The sequence below is a fragment of the Somniosus microcephalus genome, chromosome 2 (assembly GCF_052327205.1).
Source record: "Somniosus microcephalus isolate GS21.2 chromosome 2, FLI_Smic_1.0, whole genome shotgun sequence".
Taxonomy (NCBI): Eukaryota; Metazoa; Chordata; class Chondrichthyes; order Squaliformes; family Somniosidae; genus Somniosus; species Somniosus microcephalus.
The window spans coordinates 324789793-324814235 of record NC_140988.1 but is presented as its reverse complement, the minus strand read 5'-3'; positions in this window follow the sequence as shown (position 1 = coordinate 324814235).

Sequence of the window (24443 nt, the reverse complement as noted above, 5' to 3'; positions counted from 1 at the left end):
AAGTCACACTCAGTTTTCCTGTGCGGAGAAGGTCATGAAACCTCTTCCTGCACTGCAGCCAGGTTCTGCAGCTCATTGATATGGAGTTGACCTCCTCGGCCACTTGCAGCCACACAGCTTTAGTCTGCTGGGGTGGTTTTTTTCTCCCTGAGGAAGGGAAGAGCACCTCCTTATTAGATGTTGCTTTCTGCACCAGAGCTTGGAGGGAGGGCTCATCAAAGCGAGGTGCACACTTTTGCTTGCTGGTGGACATGGTCAGTGTAATGTATACAACATTGAAGGGATGTGGTAAACCACTGTTATCGTTTTCATTGTTGTTCACTGTTGTTCACTACTGTTATCGTTATTACACATTGTTACCTCTTGCTACTCACTGTGTACCAATGCATGCCTCAGCTGGCTCCACCCATGGCTCCGCCTACATGACCTGGTATAAAGGTGGCTGCTCGGCAACCCACTTCCTTCCTGGAACCAGTCATCCACGAGAGGCATGCTCTGTTCTTTAGTTAATAAAAACCTTTTCATTACCATCCTAATTCATCGCTTTTTATGGATTAATTGATAAGTGTATCAATTTTATTAACTAAATTAAAATGTCGGGACCTGAGCAGCAGCAACAGCAACAACAGCAGGCATTGCTGCGAGCCCTTAGACCAGCATGCCTGGACCTCGACCCTCAAGCGGCGGGTTCAGCTACCAATTTCGAACACTGGCTGAGCTGTTTTGAATCCTTCCTAGAAGCCTCCGCCGTGATATCGGAGGAGAACAAATTAAAAGTTCTGACTGCCCAGGTGAGCCCTCAAGTATATACACTCATCCGGGACGCTACTACGTACACGGCGGCTCTCGACCTGCTAAAAGGGCAATACACGCGCCCAGTGAATACGATTTACGCCAGACACCTCCTGGGATCCCGCAGGCAGCAACCGGGGGAATCGGTAGAAGCATTTTTACGGGCGTTACAGACACTTTGCAGGGACTGCGACTGTAAGGCGGTATCGGCTGCGGCGCACGCGGAGGGACTTATCTGTGATGCCTTCGTTAAGGGCCTCCAGTCCGACTACTCCCGGCAGAGACTGCTCGAAAGCAAGGAGCTCGACCTGAAGACGGCCGTAGCCCTCGCACTCTCATTAGATGCGGCCCACCGAAACCTCGAAGCATTTCTCACGTAACGGTGCCGCGCCATGGTCATCGCGACCTTGGGACATGGGACCGCCGCCCCCGGTACCAACTACTGCAGCGATGTCCCGAAATCAACTGGGACCGCCGCTCCCAGCACCAACTACTGCAGCGATGTCCCGTAACCAGGCCCAAAAATGCTATTTCTGTGGCCAGTTAAAACACCCTGGAGCGCGCTGCCCGGCGAAGACCGCTACCTGCTCTGGCTGCGGGAAGAAAGGCCATTACGCCAACGCCTGCAGAGGGAAACCCGCGAACGCCAGCAGCGCCGCGTGTGAACCGTGGGGGCAGTCATCTTATCCGCCATTTTGTGCACCTCCGGCCGCGTGGGGATCGGAATCATGGCCGCCGCCATTTTGCCCGCCGCACTCAACCGCCATTTTGTCTCCGGACTCGACCACCGTCTCGTCTGACGACCACATCGGCTCACTCAGCCATACACTGGCCTCCGTTACGTTGGATCAAGCTCTCCCTCATCATCTGTCCAGGTCCATGATGGACATTACGGTAAACGGCCACGCCACTACTTGCCTGTTTGACAGCGGGAGCACGGAGAGTTTTATTCACCCAGACACGATGCGTAGCCACTCCCTCATGGTCCTGCCAACGCGCCATCGGATTTCTATGGCGTCCAAGTCCCATTCAACGGACGTCGGCGGCTACTGTGTGGTGACCCTTTCGGTTAGGGGCACGGAATATAAAAATTTTAAACTTCTTGTCCTGCCCCGTCTTTGCGCTGCCGTTCTGCTAGGGTTGGATTTTCAGTGCCACCTTAAAAGTGTCACATTGGCATATGGTGGACCCCTCCCCCCACTCACAGTCTGCAGCCAACAGCTTTTAAATCGCCCGCCGCGCACCATTTGCAGTCTTTCCACACTCAAAGTCTCCCCCCCTCCCTTGTTCGCTAACCTCACCCGCGACTGTAAACCCATCGCTACCAAGAGCAGGCGGTACAGCGCCGGGGACAGAGCTTTTATTAGCTCTGAGGTGGAGCGGCTCCTGAAGGAGGGCATTATCGAAGGGAGCACCAGCCCCTGGCGAGCCCAGGTTGTAGTCGTTAAGACCGGCAATAAAAACCGCCTGGTCATTGACTACAGCCAAACCATAAACCGGTACACTCAGCTGGACGCGTACCCCCTTCCCCGCATATCTGATATGGTCAATCAGATTGCGCAATACAGGGTATTCTCCACCATTGACCTGAAGTCAGCATACCACCAACTCCCTATCCGCCCTGAGGACCGCCAGTATACTGCCTTCGAGGCAAACGGCCGCCTCTACCACTTCCTTAGGGTTCCCTTCGGCGTCACCAACGGGGTTTCGGTCTTCCAAAGGGAGATGGACCGGATGGTTGACCAGAACGCGCTGCAGGCCACCTTTCCCTATCTGGATAACGTCACCATCTGTGGCCACGACCAGCAGGACCATGACGTTAATCTGGAGAAATTCCTCCGTATGGCCCAGCGGCTGAATTTAACATACAATAAGGAGAAATGTATGTTTCGCACCACGCGCCTTGCCATTCTCGGCTGCGTAGTGGAGAACGGAGTCATCGGCCCCGACCCCGACAGAATGCGCCCCCTTATGGAGCTCCCCCTCCCCCACTGCCAAAAAGCACTGAAGAGATGCCTGGGGTTTTTCTCTTACTATGCTCAGTGGGTGCCCAACTATGCGGACAAAGCCAGACCCCTCATCAAGTCCACCTCCTTCCCCCTGACATCTGAGGCGTGTGCAGCCTTCACTCTTATTAAGAGTGATATTGCGAAGGCCACAATGCACGCAGTGGATGAGTCCATCCTTTTCCAAGTGGAGAGCGATGCATCCGACTTCGCCCTAGCTGCAATCCTTAACCAGGCGGGGAGACCCGTGGCCTTTTTCTCAAGGACCCTCCAGGGCCCCGAGATTCGACACTCCTCTGTCGAAAAGGAGGCCCAGGCTATTGTGGAAGCGGTGCGACACTGGAGGCATTACCTGGCTGGAAAACGATTTACCCTTCTCACTGACCAGCGTTCAGTTGCTTTTATGTTCAATAATAAGCAGAGGGGCAAAATCAAGAACGACAAGATCTTGAGGTGGAGAATTGAACTCTCCACCTACAATTACGCTATCTTGTACCGGCCCGGGAAACTCAATGAGCCCCCAGATGCTCTATCACGAGATACATGCGCCAACGCGCAAGTTGATAGACTGCAGACCATCCACAATGACCTCTGCCACCCCGGGGTCACCAGATTCTGCCATTTCATTAAGGCCCGCAACCTGCCCTACTCCATCAAGGAGGTCAGGACTATGACCAGGAGCTGCCAAATCTGTGCCGAATGCAAACCGCATTTTTATAGGCCAGACAAAGCACGCCTGATCAAGGCCACTCGCCCCTTCGAGCGCTTGAGCATTGACTTTAAGGGGCCTCTCCCTTCCTCTGACCGCAACGTGTACTTCCTCAACATAGTTGATGAGTACTCCCGTTTCCCTTTTGCCATCCCTTGCCCAGACATGACCAGTACCACGGTCATCAAATGCCTGAATGACCTCTTCGCCTTGTTCGGGTTCCCTAGCTATATACATAGCGACCGGGGCTCATCTTTCATGAGCGACGAACTTCGTCAGTACCTGCTCGCGAGAGGTATTGCTACGAGCAGAACCACCAGCTACAACCCCCGGGGGAACGGCCAGGTGGAAAGAGAGAACGCGACGGTTTGGAAGGCCGTCCTCTTAGCCTTAAAATCTAAGGGCCTTCTGACCTCTCGTTGGCAGGAGGTCCTCCCTGCGGCGCTCCACTCCATCCGGTCACTGCTTTGTACTGCCACTAATGCCACCCCTCATGAGCAAATGTTCATTTTCCCCAGGAAGTCCACATCGGGAACCTCGCTACCGACATGGCTGACTTCTCCTGGGCTCGTCCTACTGCGGAGGCACGTGAGGACCCATAAAATGGACCCCCTGGTCAAGAGGGTGAACCTCCTACACGCCAACCCCCAGTATGCCTACGTGGCATACCCAGACGGGCGGGAGGACACGGTCTCCATACGAGACCTCGCACCCTCGGGCACCCCTGAATCACCACCGTTATTTTCCACCACTACTCCCAACCCAACTCCTGTAGACGGCATGCCAGAGCCCCAGGACCCTTCGTTGACCACTCAGACACCAGATTCGACGTTGGATACTGCACCACCGCCGCCGCTGCTACGACGATCAGGACGGCATACAAGGCCTCCTGATAGACTTACCTACACAAACTTTTAGTACACTTCACCCCGCCGGACTCAATTTTAAACAAGGGGTGAATGTGGTAAACCACTGTTATCGTTTTCATTGTTGTTCACTGTTGTTCACTACTGTTATCGTTATTACACATTGTTACCTCTTGCTACTCACTGTGTACCAATGCATGCCTCAGCTGGCTCCACCCATGGCTCCGCCTACATGACCTGGTATAAAGGTGGCTGCTCGGCAACCCACTTCCTTCCTGGAACCAGTCATCCACGAGAGGCATGCTCTGTTCTTTAGTTAATAAAAACCTTTTCATTACCATCCTAATTCATCGCTTTTTATGGATTAATTGATAAGCGTATCAAGTGACTACTTTGTTTTGCGGATGTACATCCTTAGTTGGGAGCGTATATAACAGACGCGTATTGATTTGTATAGTCAGTGCCCAAGTTCCAGTTAACCAGTAAAGATCACTTGAAGTTACTCTCAGTCTCTGCTGCTTTATTATTTTATGTAGTTGCATATAGCAGTACAAACACAACAAATTGGCGATGAGAATTATGAACCTACATCTTCCTATTCTGGCAACGTATCCAGAGGACACCGAAACTTGGAGGAAAGGAGCGAGAAGGCAGAGAAAATGGAGTACGCTTGCTAAGCTAGGCAGGAGATACGTAAGTCAAGTGAAAAGTGCACAGTGACTTGCATGACGCTAGCTAACTAGTAAAGAAAGAAAAATGGGTTTGGAAAAAAAAAATGGCGATGATTGGCACTATTGCAGCATTTGATAGCAGCATTGAAGACTGGGCAACTTACATTGAAAGAGTGGAGTTGTACTGTGAGGCTAACGGAGTGGAGGTAGAAAAGAAAGCCACTGTTTTGCTGAGTGTTATGGGCGCAAAGACATATGGGCTGCTACGTAGTTTATTAACCCCTGAAAAGCCAGCAAACAAAACATTCAAACAAATAGTGGACACACTCCAAGACCATTTAAACCCCAAACCACTGCTCATAGCTGAAAGATTTAAATTCCATAAACGGAACCAGAGCAAAAATTAAAGCATTTCTGAATATTTGGCAAAGTTGCGCAAATTATCAGTACATTGCCAAGTTGGAGTGGGCTTATCAGACGCATTGAGGGGCAGATTTGTGTGTGGCATGCAAAATGAAAGCACACAAAAGAAGCTCCTGTCTGAAAAAGACCTCACATTGGAGAAGGCTCTGAGTATTGCAATATCAATGGAAGCAGCATCACGTGGCGCTTTAGAGATTCAACAAAAATCCCTGGAATATTCAACTAATAAAATGTCACTGAAACAAGAAAAGAAGTGTTATTGCTGTGGCAAAATGTCACATGACCACAATGACTGTTGGTTTAAAGACAAAGACTGCAGACAATGTGGCAGACAAGGGCACATTGAAAGAGTCTGCAAAGCAAATAAGAAGCAGAAAACTGATACAATACAGAGTAACAAGAAAGTACATCAAGTGATGAAAACAAGAAACCTTTCAAAGAAAGATACAAGAAGGTACACCACGTGACTGGAAACAGTTCAGATAAAAAAACAGTGACACAGACTCAGAGGAAGAGGATTTGGCTTGTCTGAAACTACACAGTGTGAAAGAGACAGAGGATCACAGAATAATATGGATTACTCCAGAAGTGACAGGAGTTAGGCTGAAAATGGAGTTGGACACAGGCTCAGCTTTAACAGTGATCTCTGTACACGACTACAAACGACTGTTTTCACACATACCGCTAAGGCCAACTAAAGCACTGTTAAAGACATACACAGGACAAAGAGTGTGCCCCAAAGGTAAAATAAAAGTGACAGTGACATACAAAGAAAAAAAAATACCGCAATTGAACCTCTATGTACTGAAAAATGGAGGACCACCATTGCTGGGACACGAATGGCTCAGGAAAATACAGTTGGATTGGCACAGCATCCAAGCACTGTTTGTGTCAGCAAAGGAGGACAGCAACGCCACTCCTGAGAGACTGTCACAAATACTCTCTGACTCTCAGGAAGTTTTCAAGAAAGGATAGGAACACTTAAGGGTATGAAAGCAAAAATTAAGATTGAGGAGAACGCAAATCCAAAGTTCCACAAGGCCAGACCAGTGCCTTATGCAATTCGCCCTTCAGTAGAAGCAGAGCTGGAGAACTTGGAGCAGTTAGGGGTCCTGTCCAAGGTGGATTGGAGTGAATGGGCCACACCTATAGTTCCAGTGATGAAGAAAACCTCCAGCACAAAACCAGGAAAGCCAAGAAAAGTGCGCATCTACGGAGACTTTAAAGTGACTGTTAACCCAGTCCTCCACACAGTACAGTACCCATTGGCTCGCATTGAGGACATCTTTGCTTCCCTGTCAAGAGGGGAACGCTTCACAAAGATTGACTTGGCCCAGGCCTATCTCCAAATGGAAATTGATGATGCATCAAAGAAGTACCTGACAATAAATACGCACAAAAGCCTTTACCAGTACAATCAGCTGGTATTCGGAATAGCATCAGCTCCTGCAATCTGGCAAAGGGCAATGGACCAAGTCCTGCAGGGGATCCCAGGTACTCAGTGTTATCTTGATGACATCATCATTACTGGCAAGAATGACAATGACCACCTTTCCAACCTCGAATAGGTGCTCATCAGGTTACGGGAGTATGGGCTCCGAGCGAACCGAGACAAGTGTGAGTTTTTCAAAAAGGAAATCTCATACTGTGGACATGTGATTGACAAGGACGGTTTACACAAGTCTCCAGACAAGATTGAAGCTGTGATTAATGCACCAACACCTGAAAATGTGTCTCAGTTGAGATCATATCTTGGACTGGTGAACTACTATCACAAGTTCTTGCCCAACCTATCCACAGTGTTACATCCACTAAATGCACTGCTACAGACAGGGTCACAATGGAAGTGGAGTGACAGCTGTGAACAAGCTTTTCAAGAGAGTAAAAGACTCATTACTTCAGAAGAGGTGCTAGCTCACTTTGACCCATCCTTACCTATTCGACTGGCATGTGATGCTTCACCCCATGGCATTGGTGCCGTGTTGTCACATAAGTTCCCAGACGGCTCAGAAAGACCAATAGCCTTTGCCTCAAGATCATTGACTACAGCTGAACGCAATTATGCACAGATTGACCGAGAGGCCCTCAGCCTTGTGTGGGGAGTCAAGAAATTCAACCACTACTTGTATGGTCAACAGTTTACACTGTTAACTGACCACCAGCCTCTCGTTTCAATCTTCAACCCAAGGAAGGGCGTTCCAGTGATGATGGCACAATGGCTGCAGCGATAGTCACTCTTCCTAGGGGCTCACCTGTATGACATTGAATACAAGGGGACCAAGCAACATGGCGACGCCGATGGTTTGTCACGTTTACCACTGCCGACCTCAGACAGAACTACAACAGTTGACTCAGCAGAGGTATTTCACACAACAATAGTTGAGCAGCTACCAGTGACAAACTCCCTCATTGAAAGAGAAACACGCAATGACCCTACATTGTCAAAAGTTTATGACATCACTGTGAAGGGCTGGCCAGCGCTTGGTGACTTATTGTTTCCAACATTCTCAGCTAGGAGGGAGCAGTTATCAGTGTGTCGGGGAACACTGATGTGCAGCTCACGAGTTGTGATTCCTCCCAAGCTTTGTAACCGAGTGCTAGATGAATTGCATGAAGGCCACTTAGGTACGGTAAAGATGAAAAGCCTTGCCCGTGGATACGTGTGGTGGCCGGGAATTGACAAACAGATCGAGGACCTGACAAAGAGCTGCTCAGGATGTCAAAAGGTCCAGAACGTACCACCACAAGCCCCTCTCCATCCATGGGAATGGCCCTCATCACTATGGCAACATGTGCACATCGACTTTGCTGGACCGTTCATGGACTCCATGCTCTTGATTGCAGTCGATGCACATTCCAAATGGCCCGAGGTCATTAAAATGAAATTAACCACATCTGAAAAGACCATTTCAGTTCTGAGGACCATGTTCGCTAGAAATGGCCTACCAGAACAAATCTGCACAGACAATGGATGACAATTTGTCTCTGATGAATTCCAAGGTTTCATGAGGGAAAATGGAATCAAGCACTACACATCTGCCCCGTAACATCCAGCTACAAATGGCTTGGCAGAAAGATTCGTACAGACTTTCAAGAAGGCCATCAAAGCAATGTACAGCGAGGATCTACCACTGCAACACAAGATAGGCAATTTCCTCTTTGCTTATCGGAACGCAGTACACGCAGCCACTAATCAGACTCCAGCGATGATGTTTCTGAACAGGAACCTGAGATCTCGCATGGACCTTCTTAAACCGAATGTACGTCGTGATGTAGAGAACAAACAGTTCAAACATTTGAATGCTAAGCCAACAAGAAGCTTCAGTGTGGGACAGTCAGTTCTTGCTCGTGATTTCCGGATGGAAAAGTGGCAACCAGGGACAATATCCACAAGAGAGGGACCACTGATGTATACTGTGGATGTGGGAGAGAACGTTTTGAGACGTCATGTGGACCAAATTCTGGATGTTCAGGTGGAAAACACCCCTATACCTCGCCCAGACTCACCTGACATGGAAACAGACACTCCTGATTCATCAGCATCAGCACCAGCCTCATCCACAGCTGAGAGCTCTACCTGTGCTGATAGCTCACCTGATGCACCTGTACCTGTACAGTCTCATTCCCCAAAGCAAAAGAGTCTGGAGAGACGTTACCCAGAGAGGCAGAGGAGGTCTCCCCAGAGACTTGACTTGTAAAAGGGCTGTTGACAAAATAAAATGTTATGTTGGAATTTGAATTTTGTTACTTTTAAGAAAACAAAAAGGTTACTGTAAACACAGGCTCTGTATGTTAATTATAGAAATTTTGCGTTAATATACTATTAAACTAAAGGGGGAGGAAGTGTAATGTATACAACATTGAAGGGACTACTTTGTTTTGCGGATGTACATCCTTAGTTGCGAGCGTATATAACAGACGCGTATCGATTTGTACAGTCAGTGCCGAAGTTCCAGTTAACCAGTAAAGGTCACTTGAAGTTACTCTCAGTCTCTGCTGCTTTATTATTTTATGTAGTTGTGTATAGCGGTACAAACATAATAGTCAGTAAATGAAGTCCTTTATACAATGTCCAAAGCGTTTCCAGTCTCCAGAAGAAGCAAGGCTGCTTGCAGGCCTTAAATCCAACAGCATTGATGACATCATTGGAGGCGACTTTCTGTATGAAACGATTCATTGGGCCAGGGGTTCCCACACGCTGGAAATCAATTGCCTAATTAGGGTAAAATCGCAATTTTTCAACACTTCACTTCGGAGTCAGGGTCCTGACACGAATCCCACCTGACATGCCCCAGCCCGCCCAGACTGGCAAAATTGAGCCCATAGAGTACAAAAGCAAGGAAGTTAGGATGAACCTTTATAAAACACTGGTTCGGCCTCAACTGGAGTATTGTGTCCAATTCTGGGCATCGCACTTTAGGAAGGATGTGAATGCCTTAGAGAGGGTGCAGAAAAGATTTACAAGAATGGTTCCAGGGATGAGGGACGTCAGTTACGTGGATAGACTGGAGAAGCTGGGATTGTTCTCCTTGGAGCAGAGAAGGTTGAGAGGAGATTTGATAGGGGTGTTCAAAATCATGAGGGGTCTAGACAGAGCAGATAGAGAGAAACTGTTCCCATTGGCGGAAGGGTCGAGAACCAGAGGACACAGATTTAAGCTGATTGGCAGAAGAACCAAAGGCGACATGAGGAAAAACTATTTTACACAGCGAGTCGCCTCTGATGACTTCATTAGAGCGGATGTTTTTAAGGGCCCCATGCAGGCTCAGCCTTTAATTTATTGATTCAGCTGGAGTCTGGAATTGGGAAGGCCACAATGAGTTCATCAAAAGCTAAGGCAGCACCACGCTTTACTGAGGACTCCCTCCAAGCTCTTGTGGAGGGAGTAGAGGATGCAGGGAGATTCTGTTCCCTGCAGATGGCCGGAGGAAGCCTCCTCAGCAAACCAAGGCAGCCTGGCTGCGCATTGCTGAGGAGGTCAGTGTAAGGTCCGTTTGTTCATGCTCATGGATCCAGTGCCGGAAACACTTTAATGATCTTCTGCGATCATCAAAAATGAGCATCCCATCACACTTACCTTCAATCTGCTTCCCTCCTCTTCTCATCACCAGCACTCTGCTGTGTAAGCCTGCTCCTCCACATCCCACCTTACCCTTACTTCCCTTGCACCCTTACCTATCCATCTCTGTCACTGTACTGAATCACTTCACAATCCTGCCTATGCACCCCTTAGACTCGCTCTCACTGTTATGCATTGACAACAACTAACAAAACACAGGGAGCTAGCTTCCTCTTGGCACTTCACTCCATCTTGGTCTCCCTCTAAGCTTCTATGATAGGGATTCTTCACACTCACTCCATCACTGTGGTTGAAACTCCGCTTGTGTCCCTCCTTGCAGGGAAAGATGGCCCACAATAAGAGGGAGAGAGCACAGACAGGAGGAGGCACACCAACCCTTGCAACATTGACAAGTGCTGGGGAGGCTGCGCACAAAATCGTCGGAGGTGGCGAGGATCTGGAAGTGGGCGGTGGAGAGACGGGCGCACTAGACGAAGCTGCTGACGGAATAGAGTTTCATCCCTCTCATTTACATTTAACGATTGACTGCAATGGTATACGAGGTTCATAGAGATTCGCGTTGTATCATCTATACAAAAGGATGGGTCTGCACCATCAAAATCACATGTCTAACTCATGCCTTTACACTCCCACAGGACCATCGAGAGCCCCCCTCCGCACTGTCCAGGAGGAACAGCCAGACGACTCCTCAGAGGAACCTGCAGCCTCTGAGGGAGCAGTGTCGCCAGGACTCAGCGCACCCAGCACCAGTGCAGAAACACACATCTCGGCGGGGCCCTCGCGACTTAGAGTAGTGTTGTCACCTGGTGTATCACAGCTCACAAGTGAGCATCAGCAGATGGTGGAGACAGTGACAACAGTGGAGAGTTCTCGTCGGAGGCTGCAGGACTCTCCTAGCTCTGCTCAGCTACATGCAGACGCTGTGCCTCTCGAGCCATCCAGAAAGAGAGCGATTCTGGAACTCCAGGAACAAGTGCAAGAGTCTCTGGAAGGGTTTGCCTCCAGGGAAAGTGCGAGTGTGCAGAGAATGGAGGAGTTTATCTCTAACATGAGCACTGCCTTTGTGGAGGCAATGGCACATGAACGTACCTCCATGGATAGGATGGCAACCTCCATGTATAGGATGGCAACCCCCATGTATAGGATGGCAACCTCCATGGATAGGTTGGCAACCGCCATGGAGGACATAAGTTGCCAGAGTAACGAAAACATAGTGACTGTTCAAAAAAGGTTGTCATCTCTGGAGGAGAGACGGGCAGCTATTGAGCAGAGACACCAGAGCTTCATGGACGTCCTTGTGATGAGGACTGCCAGTGCAGATATGGTTCCTCATGGCCCCCCTGATGTGCAGCAAGGTGCTCTCCAGCCACTTGCTAGCACTGAAGTGCAGCTGACCCATGAGAGGGAAGTTGGTGGCAGCCAACAAAGAAGTGTGGGCTCCTCTCCAAGCGCTCACACGACCATGCCACTGCAGAGCCCTTGCTCAGAGACCCACTTTGCAGACCCAATTGAGATGGCCGTTTCAGCCCCTGCACAGCCGTAGGAAGAGCAGACAGTTGCAGAGCTCTCTCAGGCTCCCAAACCCAGAGGACGCACACCAAAGGCGTCTAAGCAGGTGCAGCATCCAAGTGAGCAAGGTGCCTCTACATCTGCTGAAGCCACAGGGGAAGCACCACGTAGAAGCATGCATAAGAGGAAGCTAAAGCACAAATAGTTACAAGGGTGTTTTGTCATGATTTTTCTGCTTCTACTTAAGAGTTTGCATTGTGATCCTTTTGTCAATGTAGTAAACGAAAGTGATGGCAAACAGTTGACTGTGTGGCCTATGTGTTCTGGGAAACGGCAAGTGTGCATTGAGGGCTCAGAGCGACTTACATTTGTAATGATGATGGTGAAAGTGAAAGGAAAGAACCGGAAAGACTCCATTCATTTCCTCCAAATCAAAGGTGTTGCTATGGGTACCCGCATAGCTATGCCTGCCTTTTTGTGGGATATGTGGAACACTCTTTGTTCCAGTCCTACTCGGGTCCCCTCCCTCACCTCTTTTTCCGGTACATTGATGACTGTATCAGTGCCATCTTCTGCTCTCGCCCTGAACTAGAAAATTTCATTCAATTTGCCTCCAATTTCCACCCTTCCCTCACCTTCACATGGTCCATCTCCGACTCTTCCCTTCCCTGACTTCTCCGTCTCCATCTCTGGGAATAGGTTATTGACTAACATTCACTACAAGCCCACTGACTCCCACAGCTACCTGGGCTACACTTCCTCCCACCCCGCCTCCTGTAAGTAATCTATTCCATTCTCCCAGTTTCTCTGTCTCTGCCGCATCTGCTCCGACGATGCCACCTTCCATACCAGTGCTTCCGACATGTCTTCCTTTTTCCTCAACCGAGGATTCCCCTCTACTGTGGTTGACACGGCCCTCGACCGTGTCCGTTCTATCTCATGTACTTCTGCCTTCACCCCTGCCCCTCCCTCCCAGAACCACGATAGGGTTCCCCTTGTCCTCACCTTTTACCCCACCAGCCTCCACATTCAACAGATCATCCTCCGCCATTTCCGCCACCTCCAGCGTGATCCCACCACCAAACGCATCTTCCCCTCACCTCCCCTTTCAGCATTCCGTAGGGACCACTCCCTCCATGACACCCTAGTCCACTCCTCTACCACCCCCAGCACCCCATCCCCTTCGCCCGGCACCTTCTCGTGCAAGCGCAGGAGAAGCAACACCTGCCCTTTTACCTCCCCCCTTCCCACTGTCCAGGGCCCCAAACACTCCTTCCAGGTGAAACAGCGATTTACTTGTACTTCTTGCAATTTAGTATACTGTATTCGCTGCTCACGATATGGTCTCCTCTACACTGGGGAGACCAAACGCAGATTGGGTGACCGCTTTGCAGAACACCTCCGTTCAGTCCGTAAGGGGGACCCCAAGCTCCCGGTGGCCTGTCACTTTAATTCACTGCCCCATTCCCACTCAGACCCCACTGTCCTCGACCTCTTGCATTGTTCCACGGAAGCTCAGTGTAAACTCGAGGAACAGCACCTCATCTTTCGATTAGGCACTCTACAGCCCTCTGGACTCAACATAGAGTTCAACAATTTCAGATCATAACCTCGGCCCCTATCACATATATATATTTTCTTCTTTGTTTTATCCACACTTTTTGTTTTTTCTTCCCTCCCTTCAGCTGTCCTTCATTCTGCCAGCGCAATTCACACTCCATCTAGAGCCATCCTTTGTTCCTTAACTTGTCCCATTTCCACCTCCCCTTGCCTTGACTATCTCTTAATGTCTGTCAATGTCTCTTAATCTCTCCTGCTTTCTATCCTATCACTGACCTTCCCTTTTGTTCTTTCATCCCCTCCCCCTTTTCCCAGCCCCCAAACTTGATTTCCATTTCCTGCTTTTTTTCCAGTTCTGACGAAAGGTCATCGACCTGAAACGTTAACTCTGTTTCTCTCTCCACCGATGCTACCTGGCCTGCTGAGTTTTTCCAGCATTTCCTGTTGTTATTCAGGAAAGAACAGGTTATAGCAGTGATGATGTATGACATTAGAGGAAGGTCGCCTACAATTAGAGAGCCATATGGTAGCCACCTATGTTTGAAGAGTAAGCTTATGTGAATGTGGCATGGAAGAGTGCATCCCTTGCTTGACGGGCAGCAGTGAACTGGAGGGATGCTGCATTTGTCACAACAGGGCCCGCAAGGCGAGCTTCCTCCTCTTCTTCTTCTTCCTCGTCCTCCTCCTCTTCTTCCGAGGAAGCTCTGCGCTGAGCCACGAAGCTGCTGCTCCTCCGATTATGACGACCAGGATGAGAGGAAATAAATGGAGCCCATACCGCTGGTAGATATCTCAGTCAAGGAATGGAGGTTGTGAGCACTCAGACAAAGTGGCCAGAGGGTGTTCCAAGGAGATGACACAGCAGATGGATGTTAGACTCTAACCTCACAAGATTAGTTGAGCACCAAAATGTCTCCCAAAACTCAAGCCATTAAGTTGTGGCATGTGAAAGAATGAGACATTGCAGGACCGCTTAAAAGCTGCTTGAGCAGCTGCCAACTATTGAGATCCGAGGTGAACATACCTCCATTCACCAGGCGTCTTTTGATGAAGGCGGGCAGCATCTTGAATAACCACGTAAATATGATCAGCCCTTTAAAATAGGATTAACCAGGCAGTTAACGACCTGTTAACTGCCTTAACAACCTGTCCCGCCGTTTGGTGTTGGGTCAGTTCCGGAGCGGCTGACCCGACCTTTCCGAAAGTTGCGTGCGGGCAGGATGGAGGCGGGTTCACAGCCTCCCACCCCCCTCCCCCGCACCCCCCACCGAATATCTGCGATTTTCACGCCAGATCCGCCTCCAAACTCGCCCCTTCAGGGCAATTAAAATTACGGTCAGGGAGTCTGCAAAGGGATATAGAGAGGTTAAGTGAGTGGGCAAAAATTTGGCAGATGGAGTATAATCAGGGAAAATGTGAGGTTATCCACTTTGGTAGGAAGAATAGAAAAGCAAAATATTATTTAAATGGAGAGAGACTACAGAATGCTGCGGTACAGAAGGATCTGGGTATCCTCATACATGAAACACAAAAAGTTAGCATGCAGGTACAGCAAGTAATTAGGAAGGCAAATGGAATGTTGGCCTTTATTGCAAGTGGGATGGTATATAAAAGTAGGGAAGTTCTTTGAGGATGTAACAAACAGGGTAGATAAATGGGAACCAGTAGATGTAGTGTGACATGAATCAGTCATTCATGAAAGAAAGACTTATGAAATAATACTGAGCGGCCTGTGGGTGGCGCTGTCCAGGGAGAGTATAAATACTCGGGCACAGGCCCAGCTTGCACAGGACATTCTTAACAGGAACTAGTGAAGGACACAACTAGACCTCCATGTTGTAAAACAGTTGATTAAAGCTTTGTTTAACGCTTAAACAAAGTGCCTAGCACTTTTCTTACGTCATAGTGTATTTGGATTTCCAGAAGGCATTCGATAAGGTGCCACATAAGAGGTTACTGCACAAGATAAGAGTGCATGGGGTTGGGGGTAATATATTGGCATGGATAGGGGATTAGCTAACTAACAGAAAAGAGAGAGTCGGGATAAATGCGTCATTTCCGGTTGGCAATCAGTAACTAGTGGGGTGCCACAGGGATCAGTGCTGGGGCCTCAACTGTTTACAATCTATATTAATGACTAGGATGAAGGGACCGAGTGTACTGTAGCCAAATTTGCTGATGATACAAAGATAGGTGGGTTAGCAAATTGTGAGGAGGACACAAAGGGGTCGAATTTCATCGGGCCGTTGAGGTGGGATTGGAGATGTGTGGGGGGTTAAAATTGCAAAATCTGGTGGGCGGGCCCAACCCCACCTCCATCCCGCCTCCAAGCAATTTTCATTAAATCTTGTCTACTGGTTCCGTCTCTGTCCCGCTTCCAAGAGACGGGATAGGCCGTTAAGGTCCTTAAAAAGCACTAAATTGCCTCTATGATGCCATTTTGATAGGCCTTTGTGATTTTAACCCTTTTCCCACGTGAAGCACGCCCGTTCTGAAACACGACAGTGAAACCTGACGGTAGCACAATTGGATTGCTGACTATCAGCTGCAGCGCAACCATTAAATAGGAGATTTGATCAGCCATCATTTGCAGGTGGCAGGACTTTGTTGTCTCAGGTCTGGGGGAACTTTAAGGAGGCATAACCACAGCTGTGGAAGTTTGGAGCCTGACACCCATTTCCAGTGTGACCTCCTGGGAAAACCCTCTTGCCACCTTGACTGAGTGCTTCCTGAACTGAGGCATATACCAGAAGCATGGGAGGCATTTATTTCCTTCCCTTCTGGACATCAGATGAGGACGAAGACCAGCCGTGGCACCAGCAGAACCAAGAACAACAGCAGCACCAACAGCAGCAGCACCAACATCAGCAGCAACAACAGGAGCAGCACCAACAGGAGCGCCAAGCTGCTGCTCACCCACCTGAAGCTGCACAGGCCAGAAGGAGCCAGCGCATGGAAGCCCGTCGACGCAGGAAATACCCCCCAAACAGGGTCTACAGACACAGGGTCAGCTACCTCAACATGTCTGAGCAGCAGCGCCAAAGGTGGCTCTGACTTTCGTGAGAGGTAGTGGGTGACATCTGCGCAATGCTGCAACAAGACCTGGAGCCCAGAGGACCAGGTGGACAACCCATACCAGCGGCCGTCAAAGTCACCACCGCACTCAACTGTTTTGCCTCAGGCTCATTCCAGGGATCAGCAGCAGACATTAGCGGCATCTCCCAGGCGGCCGCACACACTTGCATTACGCAGCTAACCGATGCCCTCTTTGCCATCGCGCACAATCACATCCATTTCACCAAGGATCAAGCAAGTGTCATGGCGCGTGCGGTTGGATTAACTAATCTGGCAGGCTTTCCAAGGGTGCAGGGCATCGTTGACTGCACACATGTGGCCCTTAAGGCACCCCATCACAATCCAGGTATTTTTGTCAACCGCAAGGGTTCCACTCCCTTAACGTTCAGCTGGTGTGTGGCCACAAGAAGGAAATTTTGCATGTTTGTGCCAAGTACCCTGGCAGTTGCCATGACTCCTTCATACTGCACCAGTCAAGTGTGCCTCCGCTATTCAGTCCGCCAGACCAACTTAACGGATGGCTACTTGGAGGCAAGGGCTATCCCCTGAAGACGTGGCTAATGAGGCTGTTGAGGAGACCATCCAATGAAGCTGAGGCGAGCTACAACTCCAGCCACATGTCCACCAGAGCCATAATCGAGCAAACCATCGGTTTTCTGAAGATGCGCTTCAGATGCCTGGATAGATCAGGTGGAGCCCTGCAGTACTCAGCAGCCAGGGTCTCCAGAAACATCATGGTTTGCTGTGCACTTCACAACATGGCACAGCGTCGTGGCTTGCAGATTCCTGAGGACCAAGTGGCTCGTCACATATCCTCCTCAGATGAGGAGGAGGAGGAGAGCGAAAACAAACATCTTACAGAGGCCCATCAACCAGCGGCAGCAGTACGCGAGAACATTGCTGCCCGGGATGCAAGGAACGCACTCATCTTGGCCAGATTTGCTTAGCCTAGCCAATCAAGCACTTTTGCCTCGCAGCTTCTTACCTGAGCATCGACAATGGCCAAGAACCAGCAGATTCCTAGCAATTTGATCACCATACTGACAATTGCAAGTAATCCTAAGCCCTCAATGTAGAAGTCCCATTCGCGAAATGACACACGCCACAACTACAGCAGTAGCCATCAGATTTTTTATTTACAGGAATCATCTGATGGCTTTTTAACATAAAACATCAAATTTCACTCAAGTGACTACCCTTGTGACTATTTGTGCAGTATCTTTCTCATTACGCATGCTCCTACGTGGTGCTTCCCCTGTGGCTTCAGCAGATGTGGAGGCCCCTTGCTCACTTTCTTGCTGCTCCTGTCTCGACACCTTTGGCGGGCGTCCTCTGGGGTTGCGAACCTGTGAGGGCTCACCAACAGTCTGCTGCTCCTGTGGCTGTGCAGGGGTTGAGACGCCGATCTCAGTTGGGTGTGGACTCTGGTGGGGCTCTGACCAAGGGCTCTGCAGTGGCATGAAGTGTGAGCGCTTGGAGAGGAGACCCCACTTCCTCGATGTCTGCCACCAACTTCCCTCTCATGGGTCAGGTCCCCCTCAGTGCTTGCAAGTGGCTTGAGAGCACCTTGCTGCACATCAGGGGTGCCATGGGGACCCGTATCTGCACTGGCAGTCCTACTCAGAAGGACTTCCATGAATGTCTGGTTTCTCTATTCAATAGATGACCATCGCTCCTCCAGAGATGTCATTCTATTCAGAACACTCACCATGTTTTCTGCACTCTGGTGACTTATCTCCATGGAGGTTGCCATCCTTTCCATGGTGATGCATTCATGTGCCAATGACTCCACAAAGGCTCTGCTCATGTTTGCAATGGACTCCTCCATTCGCTCCACACTCCCTGCGACCCTGGAGGCAAAACCTGCCAGAGACTCCTGCATCTGTTCCTGGAATACCAGCACCGCTGATTTTATGGATGGACCCAGAGGCAGAGGGTCGACATGCAGCTGAGCCGAGCTGGCAGCATCCTGTGCCCTCCGACTAGGACTCTCCACTGCTGTCCCTGTCTCCACAATCTGCTAAGGTGTGAGTGTCTGCGCTGGTGCTGGGCGCGGTGAATTCTGCTGATGCTGCACCTTCAGAGGTTGCAGCTTCCTCTGAGGAGTCTTGAGGCTCATGCTCTTCCTCCTGGATAGTGGGGACGGGTGCTTGCGATGGTCCTGTGGGGGAGTAAAGGAAAGAGTCAGAGACTGGCAAAAACAGGAAGGCAGATTATTATCTGAACGGCAATAGATTGGGAGAAGGGGAAGTGCAACGAGACCTGGGTGTCCTTGTGCACCAGTCGCTGAAGGTAAGCATGCAGGTGCAGCAGGCGGTTAAGAAGGCAAATGGTACGTTGGCCCTCATAGCGAGAGGATTCGAGTACAGGAGCAAGGATGTCTTGCTGCAGTTGTACAGGGCCTTGGTGAGACCACACCTTGAGTATTGTATGCAGTTTTGGTCACCTTATCTGAGGAAGGACGTTCTTGCCATGGAGGGAGTGCAGCGAAGATTCACCAGACTGATATCTGGGATGGCAGGAATGACGTATGAGGAGAGATTGGGTCAATTGGGCTTATATTCGCTGGAGTTTAGAAGAATGAGAGGGGATCTCATTGAAACTTATAAAATTCTAACAGGACTAGACAGACTAGATGCAGGAAGGATGTTCCCGATGGCGGGGGAGTCCAGAACCAGGGGTCACAGTTTAAAGATAAGGGGTAAGCCATTTAGGACAGAGATGAGGAGGAATTTCTGCACCCAGAGAGTAGTGAACCTGTGGAATTCTCTACCACAAAAGGCAGTTGAGGCCAATTCATTAAATATATTCAAGAAGGAGTTAGATATATTTCTTAAGGCTAAAGGGATCAAGGGATATGGGGAGAAAGCAGGGACAGGGTACTGAATTTGGATGATCAGCCATGATCTCATTAAATGGCGGAGCAGGCTCGAGGGGCCGAATGGCCTACTCCTGCTCCTATCTTCTATGTTTCTATGTTTCTATGTGAGGCCAAGGTTACATGCACATTGCATATTGCAGATGATCATAAGTCCATCTGTTAGAGCTTCAGAATCATTATCTGCGACTCATGCAATGTCATTGAGATAGATGGAAAACTATTCTGTCACCAGCTTGCTGTGATGCGCCCATCAATCCATCCCCCACTTGGGAATCTTCCTCCACTCCCACGATCTCCAGGACCGCCTCCTCCCAGGGGGTGAGCTGGGCTACTGAGGGTGGCCCTCCTCCTGTCCTCACTCTTTCCCTCTTATTGTGAGCTCTCTTTTCTTGCAATGAGGGAGACATGTGGAGCCTGAGTGAGAATGAAGGAGTGAATGTAGAGAATCCATATCATTGATGGTTAGAAGGAGACAAAGATGGAGTGAGATGGCAAGACCAAGGGCCCTCCCTGTGTGTTGTAAGTTGTAATTGCATCACAGTGATAGGGAGTGTGAGGGCTGCATAGTCGAATAGCTAGATGAATGTGACCATAGAGAGAGAGGGAATGGGTAAGGTTGCATGGATGTCAGTGTCAAGTGGGATGTGGAGGAAGAGATTGCTAAAGCTGAGTGCTGGTGAGGAGAGGCAATGGAGATCAGATTGAGGGTGATGGGAAATTCATACTCACTTTTCCAGTGCGCAGAAGGTCATGAAATCTCTTCCGGCACTGAAGCCAGGTTCTGCGGGTTATTGACAAAGAGTTGACCTCCTCTGCCACCTAGATCCACACAGCCTTGGTTTGCTGGGGAGGCTTCTTATTCCCTGAAGAAGGGAAGAGCACCTCTTTATTTGTTCTTGCTCCCTCCACTAAAGCCTGCAGGACAACGTCATCAAAGCGGGGTGCAGACCTAGGTCTCTGGCTGACCATTCTTCCTGCAGGTGCCTCTAACATGCAAGGGCAAAAGCTTGGCAGTCTGCAGAAGAAGCAAGGCTTGTTACAGACCTTAAATGCAGCAGCAATGATGACGTCATCGGAGGCGACTTTCAGACTGGAAAAACTCATTGGCTATGGGTTCCCACACGTTGGAACTCAATTGGCCAATTAAGTTAAAATGGCATCATTTTCCCACATCGATTTAGAATCAGGTGAATAACACGAAATGTGGATTACACGACCCCAGCCCGCCCCCGAATCAAAATCCAGCCCAAAGAGTGCAAAGAGATATAGATAGGTTAAGTGAATGGGCAAAAATTTGGCAGATGGAGTATAATGTGGGAAAATGTGAGGTTATCCACTTTGGAAGGAAAAATGAAAATGCTAATTATTATTTAAATGGAGTGAGACTACAAAATGCTGCAGTACAAAGGGATCTGGGGGTCCTAGTACATGAAACACAAAAAGTTAGCATGCAGGTACAGCAAGTAATTAGGAAGGCAAATGGAATGTTGGCCTTTATTGCTAGGGGTATGGACTATAAAAGTAGGGAAGTTTTGATGCAACTTTACAGGGCACTGGTGAGACCACACCTGGAGTACTGCATACAGTTTTGGTCTCCATGTTTAAGGAAGGATATACTTGTGTTGGAGGCAGTGCAGAGAAGGTTCACTAGGTTGATTCCTGGGATGAAGGGGTTGACGTATGACAGAAGGTTGAGCAGGTTGGGCCCATACTCATTGGAGTTTAGAAGAATGAGAGGTGATCTTATTGAAACATATCAGATCCTGAGGCTTGAGGGGCCGATTGGCCTACTCCTGCTCCTGTTTCTTATGTTCTTATGTAAGTCTTGCTACAGCGATACAGGGCGTTGGTGAGACCACACCTGGAGTACTGCGTACAGTTTTGGTCACCTTATTTAAGGAGGGATATACTTGCATTGGAGGGTGTTCAGCGAAGGTTCACTAGGTTGATTCCTGAGATGAAAGGGTTGTCTTATGAGGAAAGGTTGAGCAGGTTGGGCCTATACTCATTGAACTTTAGAAGAATGAGAGGCGATCTTATTGAAACATATAGGATTCTGAGGGGGCTCGACAGGGTAGATGCAGAGAGGATGCTTCCCCTAGTGGGGGAATCTAGAACTAGGGGGCATAGTTTCAGGATAAGGGGTTGCCCTTTTAAGACGGAGATGAGGAGGAATTTCTTCTCTCAGAGGGTCCTGAATCTTTGGGATTCTCTACCCCAGGGAGCTGTGGAGGCTGGGTCAGTGAATATATTCAAGGCGGAGACAGATAGACAGAGCTACAGGGGAGTCAAGGGTTATGGGGAACAGGTACGAAAGTGGAGTTGAGGCCAAGATCAGATCAGCCATGATTTTATTGAATGGCGGAGCAGGCTCGAGGGGCCAACTGGCCTACTTCTGCTCCTATTTCTTATATTCTTATGACCAGCTCTAATGGCTGGTGATAAAGGCTCGAATTTCTAGGCCTATATGTCTACAAGTTTCCATAGATGCAGTAATTTATTTTCTGGCTTGAACCTTCTCTGATGTTCAGGGATAGTTTATTTAAACCAGCAATATGAAAAGAATCAGAGAGACTGAGTGCTCACTCCAAGCACAGCTAATTAGCACAAACAGCTATCCTGCTCCTGATTGCTGTTTATATTTGCTGCCAGTGGCATTCATGTCTTGAGAAGTGCCTAGGAAAACCAAGAGCACAGGCACTACCTCATCTATATACATAAATAACCACTAGTATCTTGCATCACCTTAAGGATAATTTCTGTGGCAATGTAACCAAGTTCTGCAGCATAAGAATATAGATTTTGCAGCAGGCTTGGGACACCTCAATCTCAGCATAATAAAACAGTGAGAAACTGGTGTCTTTTGTTCAGCAAAATTGTGCATGTAATGTTTTACTTGCTCATCATGGTTCCTTTTGTCTTATGTTTCTCCACCTAATCCTGTTACAGCTCATTCTTTTTCTTTTCTTGCCTATGTGTGTTCCCACCCCTTTCCCTCTGTCTGTACCTTCTTATAAGCAATACCTTCCTGTTCTGATGAAGGGCGATGTCCAAAATGTCAACACTTCCCTTTCTTTACAGATACTGCCTGACTTGGTGCGTGATACCAGCATTTTCTTCTTTCGGTTCAGTTTCCTTGCTTAGTGTCTGAGCCCCCAGGTGCTGTATATCTGCTTACAATAATAGCTGCCATTTCAACACCCAACTGTCCCACCTGACTTTTCATCGAACCAGGTGAAACAACCAAGTGTTCAGTGGTAGCTAAATATTAAGCAGTAATCAATATTATGTATAGCAATAATAAAAACAGAAAATGCTGGAAGTACTCAGCAGGCCGAGTTAACATTTCAATAGCGTTCTGGTGAATGGGTCACATCGTCCGCATGCCCGATACAAGACTCCCAAAACTAGGGCTCTACTCGGAGCTCCGACACGGCAAGAGAGCCCCAGGTGGGCAGAGGAAACGCTTCAAGGACACCCTCAAAGCCTCCTTGAAAAAGTGCAACATCCCCACTGACACCTGGGAATCCCTGGCCCAAGACCGCACAAAGTGGAGGAGAAGCATCCGGGAAGGCGCCTAACACCTCGAGTCTCTTCGCCAGGAGCAAGCGGAAGTCAAGCACAAACAGCGGAAGGAGCGCACGTCAACTCAAGCACCCCACCCACCAACCCCTTCAGCCACCACCTGCCCCACCTGTGACAGAGACTGTAGGTCCTGCATTGGACTCATCAGTCACCTGAGAACTCATTTTTAATGTGGAAGCAAGTCATCCTTGGTTCCGAGGGACTGCCTAAGAAGAAGAAGAAGATGAACGGTCATCGACCTGAACTCTTGTCTCTCTCCCCACAGCTGCTGCCTGACCTGCTGAGTGTTGTCCAACATTTTCTGGTTTGTTTTTTTCAGATTCCCAGCATGGATTGGAGGGTAGCTAATGTTACCCCACTGTTCAAAAAAGGCGGTAGAGAGAAAACGGGGAATTACAGACCGGTAAGCCTGACATCAGTAGTGGGGAAATTGCTAGAGTCCATTATAAAAGATGTAATAGCAGAGCACTTGGAAAACAGTGACCGGATCGGACAAAGTCAACATGGATTTACAAAAGGTAAATCGTGCTTGACTAGTCTACTGGAATTTTTTGAGGATGTAGCTGGTAAAATAGATAAGGGAGAACCAGTGGATGCGGTGCATTTGGACTTTCAAAAGGTTTTCGATAAGGTCCCGCATAAGAGATTAGTGTGTAAAGTTAAGGCACATGGGATTGGGGGCAAGGTATTGACTTGGATAGAGAACTGGTTGGCAGACAGAAAGCAAAGAGTGGAATAAACGGCTCTTTTTCCGAGTAGCAGGCAGTGACTAGTGGGGTACCGCAGGGATCGGTCCTTGGACCCCAGCTATTCTCAATATATATTAATGATCTGGACGAGGGACCTAGATGTAATATCTCCAAGTTTGCAGATGACACAAAGCTGGGTGGGCGTGTGTGCTGTGAGGAGGATGCCGAGAAACTCCAGGATGATTTGGACAGGTTGGGTGATTGGGCAGAAGCATGGCAGATGCAATATAATGTGGATAAATGCGAGGTTATCCACTTTGGTGTCAAAAACAAGAAGGCAGATTATTATCTGAATGGCAATAGATTGGGAGAAAGGGAAGTGCAACGAGACCTGGGCGTCCTTGTGCACCAGTCGCTGAAGGTAAGCATGCAGGTGCAGCAGGCGGTTAAGAAGGCAAATGGTATGTTGGCCTTCGTAGCGAGAGGGTTTGAGTACAGGAACAAGGATGTCTTGCTGCAGTTGTACAGGGCCTTGGTGAGACCACATCTTGAGTATTGTGTGCAGTTTGGTCGCCTTATCTGAGAAAGGATGTTATT